At 31.7% G+C, this 22,779-nt stretch overlaps 1 long non-coding RNA gene across 2 annotated transcripts in view; it reads right to left on the reverse strand.

Moving 5' to 3' along the window:
- Window positions 1-22,779, reverse strand: part of LOC140695991 (uncharacterized) — a 535,357-nt gene that overhangs the window by 417,462 nt on the left and 95,116 nt on the right. The gene's annotated exons all lie outside the window — the stretch shown is intronic.

Genomic DNA, 22,779 nt, shown 5'->3' on the forward strand with positions numbered 1-22,779 from the left:
TCTGATGTAGGTTTAGAGCATATATTTGCTACATAAAGAAGTAGAAATGATTGTGATATGTTAATGTCAAACATAAAGAAATAGTATTAATTTTAGTTAGAGAATATAGACTCATGTTTAAACAAATACTATCCTAGTCATGGATACTTAAAATTATTAAAGAAAAGAGGTAAAAAATATTTTGTTATTGATTCTTTTTAATTGTTAAGCATAAAGAAAATACAAATAAAATATGAAAATTAAAATGTTTGATTCTTCAAGATGCATTTCATTCCTCATAAGAGAAAATCTGGCCTAGACTGTCATAAATACAAGAAGAAATTTATTTGCTTATGGAACTTAAGAGCCAAAGAGCATCCTTGCCTCAGAAGTGCTTTAATTCTGTGTTAAATACTGTCAGTATTACCCACTTCATGACTTTGTTTAATCTGTGTCTCCTTCAACGTCAATCTGATTAACTCCATGATGGCAAGATGACAGCAGAAATTTAGAGGCTCACATCATCACAGCACTTAGCGCATTCAAAACAAAAGTCTCAAGTTCATTCTGTTTTGAGTACTTTAACATGCCTGAATTAGTCACTGTTCCTAGGGATTGTTCTCTGAATAATCTTGGGCTAGGTTAGGTCCTTTTAGAAAAAAATCACAGGGACAAAAAAGATGGGCTATGCTTCTACATAATAGAATTAAACATTAGGAACAACTAAAATAATGGGATATGTTTTACTGCCACATAAGAAAACCACAAGTAAATGACAGTATCATGAATTTATTTTTTTCTTATAGGTTGGCTACCCACTCCTCCAACACCAAATAGCTGCTAAGATTTTTTCATTATTCTTGAAATTCAAAAGTGCCACAGGTGTAAGTTTTAGACATGCATCTCTTTTCATCATATTTTTCTTGCCATTTTGATTTGACAAGTCTTTCTCAATTTAGGAAATTGTTCTTTATTATTTCATTTATTATTCTACCTCCATCTGCTCTGTTGTCAGTTTACATATAGCTATCTTCACCTTTCTATCTTTTTATTTATTGCAGTCATCTCTTTATCATCTCTTTTGAGTTCTGAGAGAATTTCTTGAGCAATTATTTTCTTTTTAATCAATTATTTGGTATTCTATGGTATTGTAACAACTGCTTGGTAACTACTTCATTTTAGAAATTTATCAATCCTGTGTTGTAACTAAAGGCAAACTTTATAGGGATCACTATGTCTCCTCTACTTGGATTCAACATCTTTTTAAATCTTATATAAGCCATAAAATAACTATGTGTGTGTATGATTTTTTAAAAAATTATCATACAGTGAAATTGTTCTTTTTGTTGTACAGTTACATTAATTTTAATACATGGAGATACTCATGTTGCCACCATTGAAATCAAGATTCAAAACTGTTCTATTACCCAAAAAAACTTCCTCCTGCTATTCCTTTATAGTCACATCCTCTCCCCAATCTCTGCTACTGGCACTACCAATCTGTTTACCACAGCTATACTTTTGCATTTTCTAGATTGGAACCATTAAGTATATAAGATTTTGAGATTGGCATTTATCACTCTGGAGAAAGATCTTGCGATCTATCCAAATCGTCATGTGTCTTCTCAATAGTTTGTCCCTTTTCATTGTGTGGATGCACTACAGTTGACCCATTCACCTGTTGAAGGTGAATTCCATTTTGGGTAAGTTCCTATTGGGCAATTTTGTACAGAGCTGCTACCAACATCCACGTGTAAGTTTTAGTGTGATCAGGTGTTTCCACTTCTCTAGGATAAATATACAGAAGTGTAAATTAATCCCTGCTGATCGCATCATTTGCAAATAGTTTCTCCCATTCCATAGGCAGGTTGTCTTCTTATTCTCTTTATGGTTTCCTTTGCTATGCAAAAGTTTTTAAGTTTAATTAGGTCCCATTTGTTTATTTTTGTTTTTATTTCCATTACTCTAGTAGATGGATCAAAAAAAAATACTGCTATACTGCTATAATTTATGTCAAACTGTGTTCTGCATGTTTTCCTCTAGAAGTTTTAGAGTATCCAGTCTCATGTTTAGGTCTTTAATCCTTTTTGAGTTTATTTTTGTATATGGTGTTAGAGAACGCTCTAATTTCATTCTCTTACATGTAGCTGTCCAGGTTTCTCATCACCACTTACTGAAAAGACTGTCTTTTCTCCATTATATATTCTTCCCTCCTTTGTCACAGCTTGACTGACCATAAGAGGGTGGGTTTATTTCAGGGTTCTCTATCCTGTTCCATTGATCTATGTGTCTGTTTTTGTGCCAGTACCAAACTGTTTTGATTACTATAGCTTTGTAGTTTTGTCTAAAGTCAAGGAACCTGATTCCTCTAGTTTTGTTCATCTTTCTCAAGATTGTTTTGGCTATTTGGAGTCTTTCGTGTTTTCGTATACATTTTAAATATTTTTGTCCTAGTTGCATAAAAAATACTGTTGGTAATTTGATAGAGATTGCAATGAATCAGTAGATTGCCTTGGGTAGTATGGTCATTTTAACAATACTGAGTCTTCCAATCCAGGAACACAGTATACCTTTCCATCTGTTTGTGACATTTTCAATTTCTTTTATTAGCATCTTACAGTTTTCAGAATACAGGTCTTTTGCCTCCTTAGGTAGGTTTGTTCCAACATATTTTGTTCTTTTCAATGCAATGGAAAATGAGATTGTTTTCTTAATTTCTCTTTCTGATATTCTGTTGTTAGTGTATAAAAATGCAACAGATTTCTGAATATAAATTTTGTATCCTGCAATTTTACCAAATTCACTGATGAGCTCTGGTAGTTTTCTGGTGGTGCCTTTAGGATTTCCTATGTACGGTATCATGCCATTTGCAAACAGTGACAGTTTTACTTCTTCTTTTACAATTTGGGTTCCTGTTATTTACTTTTCTTCTCTGACTACTATGGCTAGAACTTTCAAAACTATGTTGAATATAGGTGGCAAGAATGGGCATCCTTGTCTTGTTCCTGATCTCTAAGGAAATGCTTTCAGTTTTTCACCATTGAGTGTGATGTTAGCTGTGGGTTTGTCAAATTTGGCCTTTATTATGTTCAGCTATGTTCCCTCTAGACCCACTTTCCGGAGAGTTTTTATCATAAATGGATGTTGAATTTTATTAAAAGATTTTTCTGCATCTACTGAGATGATCATATGGTTTTTGTTTTTCAATTTGTTAATGTGGTGTATCGCAGTGATTGATTTGCAGATAATGAAAAATCCTTGCATGTCTGGGATAAATCCTACTTGATCATGGTGTATGATCCTTTTAATTTATTATTGGATTCAGTTTGCCAGTATTTTGTTAAGGATTTCTGCATCTATGTTCATATGTGATATTGGCCTGTAATGTTCTTTTTTGTGTGTGTGTGATATATTTGTCTGGTTTTGGTATCAGGGTGATAACGGCCTCGTAGAATGAGTTCAGAAGTGTTCCTTCCTCTGAAACTTTTGGAATAGCTTCAGAAAAATAGGTATTAAATTCTCTCTAAATGTTTGGTTGAATTTGCCTGTGATGCCATCTGATCCTGGACTTTTGTTTGTTGGGAGTTTTTAAATTGCTGATTCAATTTCAGTACCAGTAATCGATCTATTCATATCTTCTATTGCTTCCTGGCTCAGTCTTGGGATATCGAACCTTTCTAAGAATTTGTCCATTTCTTCTTCGTTGTCCATTTTATTGGCATATAGGTGCTTATAGTAGTCTCTCATGGTCCTTTGCATTTATGAAGTATCAGTTGTAATTTCTCCTTTTTCATTTCTGATTTTATTGAGTTGGGCCCTTTCCCTTTTTTTTACATATTCTTTTCAAGTACACAAGGAACATTCTTTAGGATAAATTACATGCTGGGCCACAAAGCAAGCCTTGGTAAATTTAAGAAAATTGAAATCATATCAAGCATCTTTTCTGATCACAGCACTATGAGATTAGAAATTAACTAAAGAAAAAATTGTAAAGAACACAAAGTCATGGAGGTTAAACAATATGCTACTTAACAAACAATGGATCACTAAAGAAATCAAAGAAGAAATAAAAAAAATACCTAGACAAAAATGAAAATAAAAACACGACAATCCAAAACCTATGGGACAGGGCAAAAACACTTCTAAGAGGAAAGTTTATAGCAATACAAGATTACCTCAGGAAACAAGAAAAATCTCAAATAAACTACCTAACCTTATACCTAAAGCAACTAGAAAAAGAAGAACACCAAAACCCGAAGTTAGTAGAAGGAAAGACATCATAAAGATCCGAGAAGAAATAAATGGGAGAGAGACCAAAATAATAATAATTTTGGCCTTACTGCACTGGCTAAAACTTCCAGTAATAATGATGATAGAAAATGTCAATGAAACTAAAAGCTGTCCTTGAAAACAAACAAAACTGATATTTAGCCAGACTCATCAACTTTATTATTTTTTAAGACTGTTTTACCTATTCTCATTTCTTTGACCTTCCATATATCTATCAGAATCAGTTTATCTATAGCAAAAAACACCTATCTTTTCTTACTGATTTTGGATTAAATCTATAGATCAATTGGGGAGAATTAACATCTTTTTTACGTTGAGTTTTCCAATCTGGTAAAATACATCTTTCCATTTCCTGGAGTTTTCTTTTTTCTTTTTCTTATCAGTAATTACTTTTTGTTTGAGTGTAAATCATATTTTATTTTATTTTTCAAACTTTTCTTATTGAGTTATAGTCATTTTACAATGTTATATCAAATTTCAGTGTAGAGCACAATTTTTCAGTGATACATGACTGAGGTTTTCTTTTTTATCTTTCATTAATATTTTGTAGTCTTCAGTAATGAGATTCTTAAATTTTATTAAATTTATATTTAAGTATTTCATTTTTTGTGGAACTATTAGAAACAGTATTGTATTTTTCACTGATTTCTCAGTTATTCATTGCATTACAGAAATATGATTAAGTTTTGACCTGTATCCTATAACTTTGTTAAACTTATTTACTACTAAAGTTTTGAGGTTTTGTTTTTTGTTTTTTTTTTTTAGGTGTAGATTCCTTGGGATTTTCTACAGACATTTTGTTGTCCGCTAACAGGTATTGTCATTTCTTCTCTTCTAGTAGTATGCCTTTAAAAAAATATTTTTTCTTCCCTTATTGCACTGGCTAAGACTTCCAGTAAAGGAATGGTAAGAATTGATCTTCTTACCTTATTTCTATTCTCAGGACAAAAACTTTATATACATGTTTTTAAACAATTTCACTTCTCCAAGTTTTCTATAGTTCCATTTACCTTCAAGTTGTGTATGTGGTGATGACTGATCTGACTTTTCACATGAACCCCTTTCCTTTAGAAAACTGAATGAATTTATCTGTTTTTTATCATTAGACAGCAAGATTACTATCAGAGATTATGTAGACCCAACTTAAAAGCTTTTAGTTCCAGGCAAAAGTTAGAAGGAAAAAGATACGGTTTCCTGTGGAGATTGTACTATTGTTTACTTCTCTGATAGATCAAAATTAGCAAAGGTCAGCTACAATCTCTAAGTCAACTAACATATGTGAACATCAACTATTTAATCTCAATAACTAAAACAAAACCACCACTAGAAAGACACCAGAAAGAACTATGCCAAATTTGATTCTTATCTGCTTATTTTAAGATCACATTGGACTGGATGTGAAAAGCCCCATCTGAGAGATACTTTTGATATCTGATCAGATATAGGAATTAAAAGGGAGTGAGAACTATGGTATTTTATATGAGTATTTAGATTGGGTATATACCATTAATGATCCAGTGAAAGTAAAACGGATTTTCCCCATTGAAGACTTTTTTAAATTTAGGAAAAACAAACAAACAAACAAAAAAACGAGTATAACTTCTACACACTGATGAGATTTCTTTTTCCTTTACATTTGATTGCACGTAAATTTTTTTTTTCTTTACAAGCTCAGGAAAGGAAGTGGGCTGAAAATTAGACTCTAACTCAAGACTCCTACAAATATGCTCAATAGTTTTAGAAGATCACTGTATAATTCATAGTTGGACAAGGCTATAGGACAATGATTAGTTTGTGTTATTTTTCTTCAGTGGTCAGCTCATCACAAATCAACTTATTTTTACAGAGCTCTTAAAAGAAATGAGAATGATACACTCATGAGAAAAATTTTAGCGTCTCTCCTGAGCCACAGAAGTACTATACATATATATAAAATTTATATGACACATAATTTTAAAATATATTTCATTAATAAACAACAAAATGGTAGTTGATTTTTATAGCTGTGCATTAGGTACATAAAGTTGATTATTCTATTCTCTTTTGTGTGTATTTGCTAATTTTCAAAATAAATTAAAAAATAATTTTCATGAAATCCCAAGATCCTCATAAAATCTTTCTATAAATACCATGAGTAGACTTTTAAAAATTTTAATATGCCTGTGTAAGTGATGTAATAAACTGTTATCTAAGAAATAATTAAGACTTCATAGAAATTAAAATTGAAACTAAGAATTTCACACTCAGCCAAAAAATGGGACAAATGGGAAATTATACACCAGAAGAATATGATATAGTAAAAATAAGACTGGTATAAAATAAAAAGAAGTATTAAAATGGTGAGTCAGAAAAAGTTTTAAACAATGAGCAAGATTTAAGTTGCAATATTTTAAACTCAGATTTTTTAATTCTAATTCACTTTATAAAACTACTTTGCATATGGGTAGTAGGGACTAACTTAACTGACATAAAATGGATACAGTCTGTTTTTCGTTCATGAAAAGACCTAATACTGAACAATTTATCAATAGAACTATTTGTTAAATTTCACTCTCAATCAACTGTTTCATTGGCATAATTTGTTGTAAAGACTAATTTGTTTGGAAGGGGATTTCACATTGGTGATCAACCTCCAAATAGCCAATCTAACAGATAATATACATCATTGCTTATGCTTAGAGTCACTGTCAAATAACAATAACTAAAACATATTGAATATCTGCACTGAGCCAGGATCTCTACTTCATGACCAGAGCTAGAATTTCATTTAATCCTCACTAAAAAACTAAAATGTAAGTACTATTATTAACCTTTATTGCATAAATGAAGAAACCAAGGTTTAGATATCTTGCCTTGCATATAGTTTTACAAACTTACCTGAGTTTAAATGTGGAAATCAATGTTCAGAAGAGTGACAAAAAAATGTAATGAAGTTCAACACTTATTAGTAAAAACACTAACATTTTCTCATTCCTAAATTACACTGTAATCTTTGAAAGCATCACAGTAAAAAGCAAAATCCTAAGGAAGTTATTAAAAATTTAGTACTCTCTGCTCATGTGGGAGTACAGATTCTACTTTCTGAAGAGATTATTACAGATATGCCTAAAATAAAGTGCAAATATCACACAGAGTGGGCTGGGTATCTCAGTTAGGTTTCCCTAAAACTTAATTCCTCAAAATCAAATACAAGAGTAAATGTATATTCAAGCAAATGTACAACTCTAAAGGAAAAATCTTAATGCAAGTGAGCAGAATTACGACATGAAATAATTAGCTGGATATGGAAAAACAAGTGGTGAGATGAATATGAGGTGGTAGAAATATAAGTATAAAAGAATGGAAGAGGAATAACAAATCAGAAAAGGACAGTGCTCTTTGATAAAGGGTTTTATCTGGAAGATGCTAAGGTCTTTCATTCTACAGGAAACAAAATTCTTTCCACTTAAATTTATATTTTAAATGCAAGAATAGATAGTTTCTTATTTCTATCTACTCCAAAACCTACTTTAATTTAAGACATGCTTTGATATAAGAAATTCTACATGCCAAGCTCTATCAAGCAGCTTAGAGCATACCACACCTGATATTCTTTTAAGCACAACTTTCCTGAAATTTTAATTCAGGAACAATTTCCAAGATAAAAATTAATGGCATAAATCAATGCCCTAAAGACGACAAAAAATTATTACTTACAGTTATATAATGATCATCTTTTTTATTAAAATGTTTTCATTTTGATGATTTCATTACTAATGGTTACTTGTTAGTTCAGGAAAGATTACGTAGGAATTACGCAAACATTCCAAATAGTAAATTCCCTCAGCATCTGGAAATTTGTATTTTTGCTCAGCATTTCCTTTTGTAGCACAGTGTCTGGCACCAGAACTATCTTCAGACCCAGGCAAGAGGAGACCTGGCCCTGAGCCCACGGCTTAGAGGAACTAATTCTGATCTTCCTACCCACCTCCCCAGCTGTACTTTGTTTTCTTCAAGGGAATCAATTGGATTTGCTCACTAGAAGCCCACCTCCTCCGGCTGTAGCTGAGGGTTTCCTGAATTCCACATTCTGTGCAAGATGGCACAGAAACCTCACCAAGGGTGAACGGAACCCTTCCCTGGGTCTTTATTTCTAGAGAGAACTGAGCTGTTGGTACAGACAATCCTAGGTCCCAGTGGTGTCCAAGGTGACCCTCATCATGTGAGAGAACCATGACACAGAAAAAAAAAAGGAAGGTGGACTACAGACAGGGATGGCTGCTGTCAAGGACTAGCCGGAATTTAAGGGTGTCCAAAAATTCTAAATTTGAATCAAGCCCTTCTAGGAACTTCTGAAATTATGCATTATATATGTGCCTGACAGGCAAAGTCATTCTCACTTCATAAAGATATTAATGAAATTAACTGAAATAAAGAACAACTGATTATTAGTCCCTGTTTTAATTAGAATTGACAGTAAAAAGAGCCTCCAAATCTCAAAGGCTTAATACAATAAAAGTTGTTGTTTTTATTTTTTCATGCATGGAGCAAGTGCAACATGCATCACCAGGACAGTCAGTTCCGATCATTTGCAGAACCCAGGGCAAGAGTATAAATGAAGGCTCATATACTTTATATGTGACTATTAAAATATATAAATCAAGATAATAAACAGTTGACTATGTTTTCCTCTTATTTTGACAAATAACCTTCATAACAAGAAAACTGAAAAGTATGGGTAAATGTATGGTTTTATTTGATGAAGGTGGGCTAAATATCTCAGAATAAATTTACCATTGTACTCTGGGAGGATCTGCTGATAAGCCTGTGATGTTTATATAATGTAATAAAATATAAGTATAGTAAAGTCATATACGCATTATATACAAGTGTTTGCATTTTAGCAAAATAACTAATACTAACATTATAATCAAGATTTTCACACAATTTGACACATTTTTACCTAATTAGATAAAATGAGTAATTGTCAATATTAATTTATTTTTTAGTTTATTTCAACTTAAAGAAAATTTACCTAGCTGAGTCAAAAGCAACTTGAAATATTAGGGAAAAATTTAAAGCAATTTCAGAATAAATCAAGAATTTTACATGTAGTAGAAGATTCTTCTTATAGAAAGAAGAATCACATGATAAATTATTTCCATAAAATATTCAAAATATTTTAAAATTATCAATATAAAATCACTATCAATTATATTATGGCTTTTACTGACCTTTGAAGAAATATCTGCCATGTGCAAACTATTTAATTTTAATTTTTCTCTTTCAATTTTCAATGCTATTTAAATATTTTTTAAATATTGTTTAAAAAAAACTGAAAATGGCAGTATACTGCTTAATTTGTTTAAAAGGTCCTCTTAATTTAAACTGTACCTGCAATCTATATACAGTGGACAGAAATACAATAATTACAGAATTATTCATATTTTTCCTTGCATGTTCTCCTTAATTATATATTTTTGTTTCCTTGTTATAATTTCCTTATATAAATTGAATGTCACATTTTATATTTCATATAAAATTTGTTTTAACAAAATCTCTAAATGTATGTGTGTAATCATTTAATCCTTTATAAAATGAAAAAACAACTTTTTACTGTTATAACATTTTATTAATGGCATTAAACTATGAGCAACAATTCATACCAAGTAAGTATGGATAGTACAAATTAAAAATTAATTGATTTCCTGTCAAAGAACATGATTTGCTTATTTATTTCGAGAATTTGCTGTTGTTTTCCTTAATTCTTCGACTGTATTTCATTAAGTCCAATGTAAATCTAATTGTTTTGACAGTATTCATTTAGAATTCCTGTAGAGTGCCCAAGAGTAGTTATAAAGTCAAATTCGTTATGTTTCATCAAGATATTTCAACTTTGAGAAGATCTAGAAATTACCTAATATTATCTTTCACTTCTACAAAGGATGTAATTGCTATCAGAATTGAAACTCACATCTCTTAGTAAAAAAATCAATTCATGCTCTATGTAAGACATAAAACTCATGACTTTTTGGGAAAATTTCTCATACACTTTTTTCTTCACCAACCTTGTTACCTCTATTTTCATAGACTTGTCCTTGATAATGCTTTAAATCAATATTTAAAACTGAAAAACATTTCTATTGTTCACAGTAGTCTACACCTGTACTTTAAAAAAAAAGTGTAAACCAATGAAACACTTGTTAATTTTGACATCCTTTTTTTCCTGTTTATTCAATTATAAGGGTAATGAATATTTTTTCAATGTGATTTTTATCCCTGCCACACCACAGTTGAAAGACTTGGTCTTCAGTGTAATCTAGGAATTACTTACTTTTTATTTTATGTATAATTTCTTTTCACACCTTATTACCTATTAAACTAATAAATTCATTTTGCATTTGTTCCTTATGATAGTGATCATCTTATTATTTTTATTTATTTTATTAGTCAATTTACTAAATCATGTCTATTTTACCCATAAATCTGAAACACCTTGCTGTTAGTACCATGAACATGTTGGTGAAATATTGAGCACACAACATTATTCTTTTAAGAAAGTCATGCCAAAGTTCTGTATCATTATTTACTTGCCTTTATTTTATTGCATTTTAAAAATATTTATTCAGTCTTTTTTTCAGATCCTATAATTAATTGCATGAGTCCATTTTTCTTTTTCTGTGCAAGTAGAGAATTGCACATTACCCTTATACATTACCTCACTCCCTAGAAATATACTAATAAGTAATATGAACTTTTTAATGTTGCAAAATGTTCTTTAGTCCTCAAGAACAACTATTGAAAATATTGTGTTAATTCATTTATAGCTTGAGAACCATGAATGAGTAGAAATATGAAAGACACAGGAAAATGGATACACAGCAATGCTAGAAAACGATATTTTATAATGCAGTCTTAGGGAAGAGTCAAATTGAAGTATTCTTCTCCACCCTAAACTATAGCTAACTACAAACTTAATGTGGCATCCTAGTGCAGTTGTCTTTTGTTTTGAGGACATGGAACAAAGTGGAGCAGCATTCTACTGGTGCCTGAGTATTACTATCTGCAGTAGCAGAAAATTTAGGATTATAGATGGTGTTTTGTAATCCTAAGTGCAGAATCCTCAGTGATAGAGTTGCCCAGGTGTTCTTTAATAAATTTGTTTTGTATTTCTAGTATCTAGGGCATCATACTGTTTCATTCACCAACCCATATATTGTGTACAATTGTTTCCAAATATTTGGAAGATTTTTCTGTGATCTTTCTCTTACTGACTTCTATTTTAATTCCATTGTGGTCAAAGAACATATTCATATGACTTGAATCTTTTTGAATTAATTAATTCTTACTTTATAGCTCAGAATATATTCTGCTTCAGTAAATGTTCCACATACTCTTGAAAATGTGTATTCTGTTATATTTGGCTGAAGTGTTCTATAAATGTCAATTAGGTCAAGTTATTTGCTAGCATTCTTCAAATATTCTGTACTCTTACTGATTTTCTTCCTAATTTTTTCTCAATTATTGAGAGCAGAGTATTAAAACTTCCAACTGAAATTCTGATTTTTGTCTACTCCCCTTGAAATTTTATGTTTTTGACTCATGTACTCAAAGTTCTGTTATTAGGTTCATAAATGTTTATGATTATGTCCTATTGATGAATTAACTTTGTTGTCACTATTTAATAGCCTTCTTTATCCTTGGTAATATTCTTTGTTTCAAAATGTACTTTGTATAGTGCTCCAATTTTTTTTAATGCATATTGGCATTGTGTATCCTTTTCTATCACTTTACTTTTAATCTATTTGAGTCTTCATGTAAAGAGTATTTCTTATAGGAACCATGTAGTTGTCTTGCTTTTTCTCCATTCTCACAAAATCTGACTTTCACTTTAATTTACTTTCACAGTTACTGTGATTATGGATATATTTGGGTCTATTTCTATTATCTCCCTACATGTTTTATATTTGTCCCATTTGTTTTCTGTTCCCTTTTGCCTCTGTCTTCCTTCTGGTTGTTTTTTCGATTCCATCATATCCCCTTTGTTAGCTAATTAGCTATAACCCTTTGCTTTTTACTGCTTGCTCTATTTGTTTTGTTATTCATTGTTGTTGGTGTACATCTTTTACTTAACACTGTCTATCTTTAAGCAATGTATCACTTTACATATAGTATGAGGAACTGACAATAGTACACTTCCAATTCCTGTTCCCATCCTGTATGCTTTAATTGCCATTCACTATATAATGTATATATAAATAATAAATCCACAGTATGTAGCTATTATTTTGTTTAAATAGTTATCTTTTAAAGATATTTAAATAGGAAGTGGTTGACTTTATTGTGAGTCAGCAATCTAAAACAAAAGGGGGCAAAGTAAACCTAGCTACATACAGGTATGGCATATTTAACTGACCATGCAATAAGCTTATTAAACTCAGAATAACTTCTAATTATTAAAGTACAGCTCTTAGTATTTTGCTTCCTGAAATGATAATTTCCTGCACATTAATATTTTAATAAAAATTCACATTTGTTTCCAATTTTCAATAGCTTGATCCCAAATTTCATGCTTTTATTTCAAGCTGTCAGATGGTTCACACTTCCAGATCTAATATTCAATTTTACCCAATAGCTTTTCTAAAGTTGATAAGTATGCAAACTGAAAAGAGAAAAATTCATCCATATGCTCTCATTTTAATTGTCTTAATGGGTTGGTTAATACAGCTTTTCCATTCATTTATTTTGACATTTCCTGCCAGATTCTCAGTAACTCTGAAATAAATCATTCACACATTTGGATCAAGAACATAATAAGGGATAAACCACTTATTTTCAAAAAAACTGTGACAAAGATTTGTTGTCAGTTTTCCAGATATACATTCCATTTTTTAAAAGGCTACAACATAGAATTTTAACTCAAGAAAAGTGAAGTCTCAATTCAAGCAACAGTTATAGCACTGAGATAAAAAAAAAAAAACTTCAGATCTGATAAGAAAAGAACCTCCTAGGCAATGTAAAGGTTTATTTAAAAATCTCAATACATTAAGATGGTCAAAATATTATCTATAGTTAGAAGGCAAACCTCTATTAGAAAATGTTAAAACTTTTAACTACATAAACTGCATATTATCAATTAACATAATATTTACTAAAATAAGAAAAAGTATATAAGAGAACCCCAAAATAAAGTACTACAGCAAATGTGGCAAAAATTTAAAGTATGTAAAATCTCAGTGATATGTGTTATATGTGTATATATTTATACATCCATTATTAGTTTCCTAAAATTTTGCTTAAGTTGGAAATATTTAATAATATATATAAAATCAAAACAAATATGTTGTTTTACCAAAAGAAAAAAAATATTATTAGGAATCCTAAAAATGTATTCTTATAATAAAGCTCTCTGCCCTTTTAAAGACTTATCATGATGAGATTGAAGGTTTTGCTTTTGAAAATTTAACTTTGCTTCAGTGAAACTCTTATACTATGATTTATAGAATATGAATTACCTGGTCTTAAGTGATAATAAAATAACCAATTAAAAATAATCAAAAGTTCAAGAGCAGCAACATAATTGCCAAATTAGGTCCTATCCCATAGGTGGAGGTCTGCAATAAATTGATACCAAGGAAGAGAGCAGTGCTTTTTTTTATGAGACCTCTGAGTCACAAAATACAAAAGTACACACCACCCTAGATGCAGACACGGAATATGCTCAGCTCTCAACATGGCCCCATAAGTAAAGTCACTATCTATTGGGTTCCAGAAATGCTCTTTCAAATTGTCTTTTCCACCCAAAATTTTGGGTCCTATCTTGTTCTTTGAGTCCTTTTCACATGCTACGTATGTTGACCTAGAGTGTTTTTAGGATTATATTCTATAACTATGAATAAAAGTCTTATTTTTTAATGGATACAAGTTTGTAAGAGTTAACTCTTGGAAAGATTCAATTATAGTAAGAGATGAAACAATTTTCCAACCTTAACATAGGACATTTTGAGACACTAACACTATGACATAAACATTGCATGATTTTATAATGAGAAATAAAAATACTATGTTACATTTGTTTAGAACTACAGTTTTATGAAATGCAGTCATACATTTCAATTTCTTCATTTTTATCTTGGAAACAAGAGTATGAGAACAATAACTCATCTTATTTTTACTTTATGGAAGAGAAATTTGTAATTTGAGAGGTTAAAGGATTTGTCTGAGCAAAATTCATAAAATTAATAAATGAAGAAAATAAACTTGAAGATGAAAATTATGGCTCAATGACAGATGGGGATGGTATAATCCAGAAAATATACATAAGGTGATGTTTCTGAGCTCTTAGAAGTAAGGTGGGCCCAGATATTATAAATGAGCAGCAAATTTTAAATGGATCCATAGGCCTACAGAGACCTATGGAGATAATTATGAGAATTTAGGGGCAAGATAGATGTGCAGCCAACAGTTCATACTATACAATCAGAAGAAATCAAGGACAGGCAGTCAAGAGAGTAAGACAGCAATCCCAATACAAACACAGTCCTTGACCAGTTTTTAGACCTGAGCCAGAAACTATTGACTGAAGGAGAAGACAGTTCACAGAAGGAACAACTCTACAAAACCTCAGCAGATGTATATGTTAGGGACTCCCCCATTACTTTTCCAAAAGGACCTATGATCTTTTACTTGGTTAAATATATAAATTATATTGTATGGTTAAAGGGGAATATATAGAAGTTTTGAGTGAGAGAGTGCATACCTTAATTCAAGAAAACACAAATATGCTATCCTAGTTACTAATCCTAGGGAATCATCTTATAACCTCATCTTTCAACTGCTCCAAAGTTCAACTCCAGAGTTCAACTCTGTGCAGATCTAATACTCACTCTGTTACAGTTGCTTCTGTAGGCATTACTCAATAAACTTTGTGCATGCAAATCTACATCTCAGAGTCCGTTTCCCAAGGAACGCTACTGAAGACAGATGTTAAACTTGGGTATTATTTGAATGAATTCACTAAAATACAAAAGTGCTATTGTCTGTATTTATCAGATTGGCAAGGTTAAAAGATTAATGTTATCTAGTATTGTTAAGAATGTGAAAACAATCTCTCAGAAACTGTTAAGGAGAGTTTAAATTGATACTAAAATTCTAGGGGCCTACTTAGAAAAATACATCTATTCCAGGTGTATACACATTGATTCTAGCAATACTTCTTTTAGGATTATTTACAGAAAAATATGAATAAGAGTACAGATAATATGTATCTTTTTTTTTCATTTCAGCATTATTCATAATAACAACAAATTAGAATTCTATAGAAAAATTAAACATTTGTTATATTCATATGCTTATTAGGTAGCAAGAATCACACAGTTACAAGGTGTATGTATATATATTTAAATGTTTATTTCAATAGCATAAATATTTTAAGTAGTTGGCTATATATACTTGGATATATTTTGAACCCAAACGTAACACAGAAAACAATCATATTTTATACATATTATGTTATCATTTATATTGTGATTTCAGGTTTATATTTTATGCATTTTCTGACTTTCAAGTGAAAATTAAGAATAAAGTTATTTTATTAAAAAGAAAAAGATAAAAAATCTTGGGTGAGTGTTTTGGTACTTGATCTAAGTGATCAATTTGTAAGTTCATCCCTATATTTCTTATGTGATATAATTTCCTAGCCTTGATAGAGTAGAAAAGAAAATCAAAGCATGTATAAAATGCATTATCCTTAAGGTAACAGTAAATTAAAATGTTGTTTCTACTCTGTCTTCATCCATACTTTTATTTCCCAATTAAGTTGTATAATTACAGGTAACATAAGAAATACCAAAAGGGAAACATGTTTCTCTTTTCATAATCTTTCTCTTATTCTAATCTCTTCTCTGTTTAATTTCCCTTTTTTTTCTTCCACTTGAATTTGAACTTTTGTGGATTATTATCAGATCAAAGCTTCTGTATTGATGGATTGACATAATTAGCACAGCACAGAAGCAGGCACATAGGAAATTTGTAATACCTACTAATTATGTAGGTTATAAGCATCATTAGCATTGTTTAACCTAGTCGGTGGAAATAGGGTAGTCTTTTTGTCAGTAACATTTCCATGTTACTGTCCAATAATTCCCTCTGAAATAGAAGTGCAATACAGGGCTTGGTGTTCTCAGCATAATGTTCTCCTAAATCTTCCTGGCACTAACAGCGTAAGTACATACTATAAAAGTCCCAGTCACTGCCCACAGCAGTCCAGCAAGAAGACGGCTTATTGTATATATCTTTTGTGTATGTTGCTTGTCATGACAGATGGGAACAAGAAAGAGAAGGAGTTTCAACTACATCAAATTATGGCAGATATTGATAGCACAGGATACACACATGCAGAGTTGGGGTGATGAAGAAAAAAATGCCTCAGCAGTTTTAGAAAGAAATCTACCCTCAGTCAGACAAGCAGAGGAAGAACTTGAGCGCCCAGAGGTTAGGAGGGCTGAGAAGACACAGATAGCTTGAAGAGAAAAGTGAAGTGACACAGGAAATCAAAGAATATTTTACCTGCAGAAAGAAAATCAATGAAAATGATGAACTGCTATTCAAAGGAAATAAACTGATTATTCCAGTTTCCACAAGAAGGGAGGAGCTGCAGGTAATCCATCAGGATGAGCAGGATGTTAGAATGTGAGGCAGAAGGCCTAGATGTAATTATCTGACTATCTTATTATAGTCCAAAAAAAAAAAAAAGAGTATTAGATGTTGGAAATGCAATTTAAAATTAATTTCTTTAGTGTAATAAAGCTGATGCACACATACATATTTGCTAACTCTCTTTTGTATTTTATATTTTCTTTTATACTTTATAAATAAAATATTACAAAAGTATTAAAGACATAATAATGTTCAGGCAAAAGTTAAGGAATAATAATAAAACAAACCACTCATGCACCTACCAAAAAACTTAAGAAATAAAATATTACCCATATCTTAAAGCCACCTGAATTTCCCTCCCTGATAATGTTTTCCCTTTATCCCACCAGGAGAAAATGATCACTCTCTTGATGTCTTATTTAATCATGCATCAATCTCTATCAACTGTAAATACACACATAACCAACATATTCCACTTGTCCTCTTTTTAATTTTTTCATAAATGGAATCAAACTATATACATATTCTTAACCTGTTACTTTCATTCAACTTTGTGGTTTTGAGATCTATTTACGTTTAATGTATACAGTCAATTGTATGATACACCACAATTTATTCAACTGATTGTTGAAAGGTGGTTGGTTGGGTTGGTTACTACAAACAAGAACACCGTCTAATGCAGGGACCTAGTGTATATATGTGCTCAAATGTATTACATAATAAAAGTTTTCAATAGAGATTTTTATCAATTTTTAACTACACTGTACTGGACTTTTACCAGCCATTTTATTCTCTATCTTTGACAAAACCTGGTATCATTCTATCTTCTAATTTTTTCCAATTAGGTATTCTCTTATATGGTTTTCAGTTATATTTTCCTCATTATTAATAAATTGAAAACTTTCTCAAAAGCTTATTCAATATCTATATTCTTTCTTTTGAGAACTTCCTTTTAATGACTTCTGCTACTATTTGGTGTAATGTTTCCTTTTGCTTACAGTTTTTAACAAGACTTTCACATATTCTGGATACTGAAACTGTAAGTTGCTATAACTTTTTTATTGTATCTTACTTTTTTATTCTTCTGATTTTTTTGTATGTGGAGACATCCTTAACTTTAAGGTCATCAAACTTATCAAATGTTTCCTATATGGCTTATATTTGGTGGTCTTATTTTAAAAGAAATTTTAAAAAACACACTATCAGATAAAAAGAATAGTTCTTTCCTGTCACATTAAGATTTTTAAGTGGTGATGTTTGCACACTATTGTAAATGTAACTACTACCACTGGTTATACACTTAAAAACTGGTTAAAGTGGTGAATTTTGTTAATCGCCGTAACATCATTTTACAGTTGAGGAACCTAAGGCTGGGAAGTTAAGTAATTTATTTAAGATCAATTTGTCAGTCTGTAATAGAGCAGAAATTTGAACTCAAGCTTGTCTTACTCCCAAGCCTGTGCTGTTTCCATTTTCTATCCCAGTATTTCAGAAAGACCTATAAAAGTGAGAAGGGTAAATCTGTTCACTGTGCCAAGTGCTTCACTGATCTTAGTGAATACTGAAAGCCATTCTCCTAGGAAGCTAATATTAATCAAATTAAAGAGATGAGAAAACAAAGATTCTGTAAGTTAGTTGTCCAAGTGTACATCAGTGCCAGAATTGTAAACATTCTTCGTCTGACTTTAACTCCTATATACACATTTCCTATATTTCTGCAAAAAAGTCTGGCAAGATAACATATTGAGGTATTCATTTTTCTTTTTCTTCCCCTTCTTATATGGCACTTAACTCACCACAAAGTCTCTCTATAGTCAAATCTTTTTTCTTCCTCTTGCCGTAGAATGGTATTTCTTAAGGTGAGGACACTGAACCAGCTCACCAGCTTCACCTGGGACTTTGTTAGAAATGCAAATTCTCAATCCCTACCTAAGATCTAGTGAATCAGAAACTCTGATGGTACAGCCCAGCAATCTGTGTTTTATCAGGCTCTCTGGTGATTCTGATACATTTTAATGTCTGTAAACCACTGATGTAGGGAAAGGATCAAAGAGAAGTTGATGCTAAACTGCCTTCCCAGCTTTTCACTTCCAGAAGCCTCGGCTCTTTGTTAGAACAGAAATATTCTCAACACTAAGAAATGCGTGAAGCTCTGAGGTTCTGCATTTTTGTGTCTTCTTAGAATTCCTATGTTGAAACTCTAACCTCCTATAGATTGAATTAAGAGGTGGGGCCTCTAGGAGGTATTCAAGCTTAGATGAGGTCCCTGGGGTGAAGCGTCCATGATGGGATCAAAGTCCTTATAAGCAGGGAAAGTGAGTAGAGTTTGCTCTTTCCACCACATGAGGATTTGGTGGAAAGAGCAAACCCCACATCCATCTACAAACCTAGAAGTGTCCCACCAGACACTGGATCTGCCAGAGCCTTGATCTTGAACTTTCTAGCCAACAGAACTTTGACTAATAAATGTGTGTTAAGTCACTCAGTCTATGATATTCTGTTATAGCACACCAAACTGAGTAGGGGAATTTCTGACTATACTCTGCACCTTTCCTCTTGCACTCAAATGCACTTTTAGAGTAGTAAGAAAGAACAAAATACTTCTTACTTTATTAAGAAAATTAAATAATATTTCTACTTCAGTAATGAATATAGACAATAATGTCTCCAGAAAGCAAAGTGGAGGTTTACTTTTTTAGCTGTATATATAATAATTTATTTTAGGAGGCATAATAAGGTAAAAAAGATCTTTCAGATTTGAAAAGTTTATAGATGGGTTGCTGTTTTCAGAAAGAAGTTCCAGAAATTCAGGATTATGTACAGAAAACGTCTTAGATGTGAAAGTATCTGCATGGCAGAATGAAAGAACCTAGATTCTTTACAGTATTACACTCTGTAAGATAGGTTTGGGGCAAATATTATATAGGATAGGTACCTGGGGTGAAAAGTACCTCTGAGGTTTGCCCAATACTACAATGTTGGTTAATATACTTATTGTTCATTCAATTTAATTACCCAAATCATAATCACAGTATCAGCAATAATGATAATAATGGCTAAAATTTGACCAATTTCTATGTGTCAAGAATCATTTTAAGTGTTTTAATATTTATTAGCATGCTTAGTACTTAAAACTAAATTATATATATAGCAAAGCATATTCTTTCTTATTGAAAACAGAAATATTTCTGATAAATTTTAAAAAGCACAAAAATATTTATAAATAATTATTTCCACACTTCTGACTCAACTATTTACTTATTTTCCCAGCCTATAACTCATATATACATATTTAGAAAGCTAGGAAATAATTATTCAAAGTAGATATCCAAATAAACTTCGGTATATATTTAAAATTTTAGAAATTAGTATTGAACTAGTTTAAGTATAGCTTGAAATGTAAGTAAAAATAATTTTAGGCAAGACTAGAGTCAGGACAGAGCTGGCTGGTAAAAAGTAAAAGACCAGTGTCCCTCGAATCTCCAGTTATCAAACATGACCTTGTCTAAGCAAAGACCCTGACTCACCGATCTTACTTAGTGACTACAACCTATAGACATATTCACTGTATTTTCTAAAACTAAAGGTTTAGGACACCGGTAGCATAAATAATTTCCTTTTCTGATTTGTTAGCTTCTCTATATTTAATGAATAGTAGTAAATATCATCAAATTATTTACTTAAGGAATCAACTTTACTTAAAAGAATAAAACCTCTTAAAGTAAGAAATGTTCAGAAATACGGAGACTGTAGCATTACTGTGATTATAAATCATGTTAATGAAACAACAATTTGGAATAAACCATTGGTTCTTACTAAATTTGCTGTGATCATTAAAACTAACACTGTAAAGGAAATCTGGAGAGACGGGATAGGTGGGGTGTTGTTTAACGTGTACAGAATTTCAGTTTTGCACGATGAAAAGAGCCCTGTACACTGGTTGCACAACAATGTGAATTACTTAACACTACTGAATGGTGCCCTTAATTGACTAAGATGGTAAGTTTTATATGTGTATTTCACCACTTTTTTTTTAAGTTAAAAAGAAAAGAAAAGAAAAAATTTTCACTTTCCTGCATTGCCAGTAGGAGCTATCTTTCCGAACTTGGAAGAGAAAGAAATAAGGCAATAAGTGAAAGAAGAGGACATAAGGAGGAAAATTAAGTCAACATTTGTTGACTAACTACTCACAATTTACTATGATAAATACAATTAGCCTCTCATTTCTAGATATAAAGTTAAAGCCAGTAACATTTGTCCAATCTAATGTAACTGGTAAGTTGTTAGAACTGATAAGCAAACACAATTTTGGGAGGATCCAAGCTCTTTTTTATGCTAGAGTACCTTTCAGAATATTACAGTGAATGCAATTCTATCAGGCCATCAAAGGTTTATATTGAGTAGGTGCTCAAAAAGAAAATAATATGTATCATTTAGGTGGAAATTCAATGAACTTCAAATAGCATTGATCTTACTGACTCTAATTATAAATACCATAAAGTTAAAATCTATCAAGAACTTAGATAGATAAGCAGCTTTCCTTTATTTTTCCAGGTTAGCAATTTAATTCAGTCCATCTGATTACAATATATCCTACATCAAAAGAAGCAAATAGATCTTCAGAAATTCAAACCTTCACTTTAGTGTTTGACAAAAACTAAGATGATCGGTTTACAAGTAAAGATGGGTCTTCTCCAGAAGACTGTTTTTTCTCAACATAAGTATATATAACATTGTAGATAAGAACACAGACAGCTGTGACAACATTTGCAATGAAATAAAACGGGAAGAAAAAGGGAGGGAGATTTTTTATATACACATAATACCTTGTTTCCATATTACCATGGTCAGAGAGAAGAATGACTGGAGTGATTGCTGTTGCTGTTTTTTAATGTCTTCCAAGGGGAGAACAATGGACAATAGGGCAACTTTGGATTGATGTAAAATTGCAATGGAGAAGCCAGTCTTTATCCCACCTCCTAATGGAAGTAAGGAGCTCTATCGACATGAGACTGATGAAGTGAAGAATTAACTTACTCACAGAACTCAGCATAGCTCTGACTCTGATAAATTTCAGTAAAACAGTGATTCCCACTTGCACTATGCCTGAATGACCACAGGCGGAGATTTAGGAGCAGTAGCATTCAGCTGGGTGACATCACTGTTTCTATAATAAACAGCTTCAGTCACTGGTTACCAATACTGATGTTTGCAAACTATCTCATTATTAAAAAACAATTAGACTCAAAGTTATTCAAATAATTCAATTCTACAAGCATCTTGTTTACCTGGCAAAGGTGGACTTGCAACAGGTGAGCTGAGTTGGATGAGGGAATGGTGCACCCATGAGAGAGCATGAACCTGAAGGACAAATGTCTTCAAACTTTTATAGCTAAGACTTTCTCAGGTGGAATAACCTAGAAGCTGAAATACCTTCAGATTTTCTCACACTGTAGTGGAAAAAGAACTTCTTACAACAATGAAGTTTCTCATGCAAAGAGCTTTTTGGATTTTGAATATATCTGTTCCAGCTTGAGAAACGTAATCAAGGAAAACCTCACTTGAAACAGTCAGGAGGCCAGAAAGGGGAACTCTCACAAACATAACACTTGAGATCAATAAAGATCCAAAGAGGAAGAGATACACTTTGCATCTCTGGCAGGAAGTGACACCATTTCACTACAACCATCAGGAGAAAGATTTTCTCCTTGCCTGGCAATAGCTCAGCCAATGAAAGACCTTCACAACTCAGCCAATGAGAAGCCACTATACTTCAAACTCCTAGTTTCCTCCATGGGCCTTTTGTTTATTACAGTTTCTCCCAAATTCCCTTTCTCCTCTATAAAGGAGATTCCTCCCCCCTTGCTTTACTGG

Source organism: Vicugna pacos, chromosome 4, assembly GCF_048564905.1.
Source record: "Vicugna pacos chromosome 4, VicPac4, whole genome shotgun sequence".
Taxonomy (NCBI): domain Eukaryota; kingdom Metazoa; phylum Chordata; class Mammalia; order Artiodactyla; family Camelidae; genus Vicugna; species Vicugna pacos.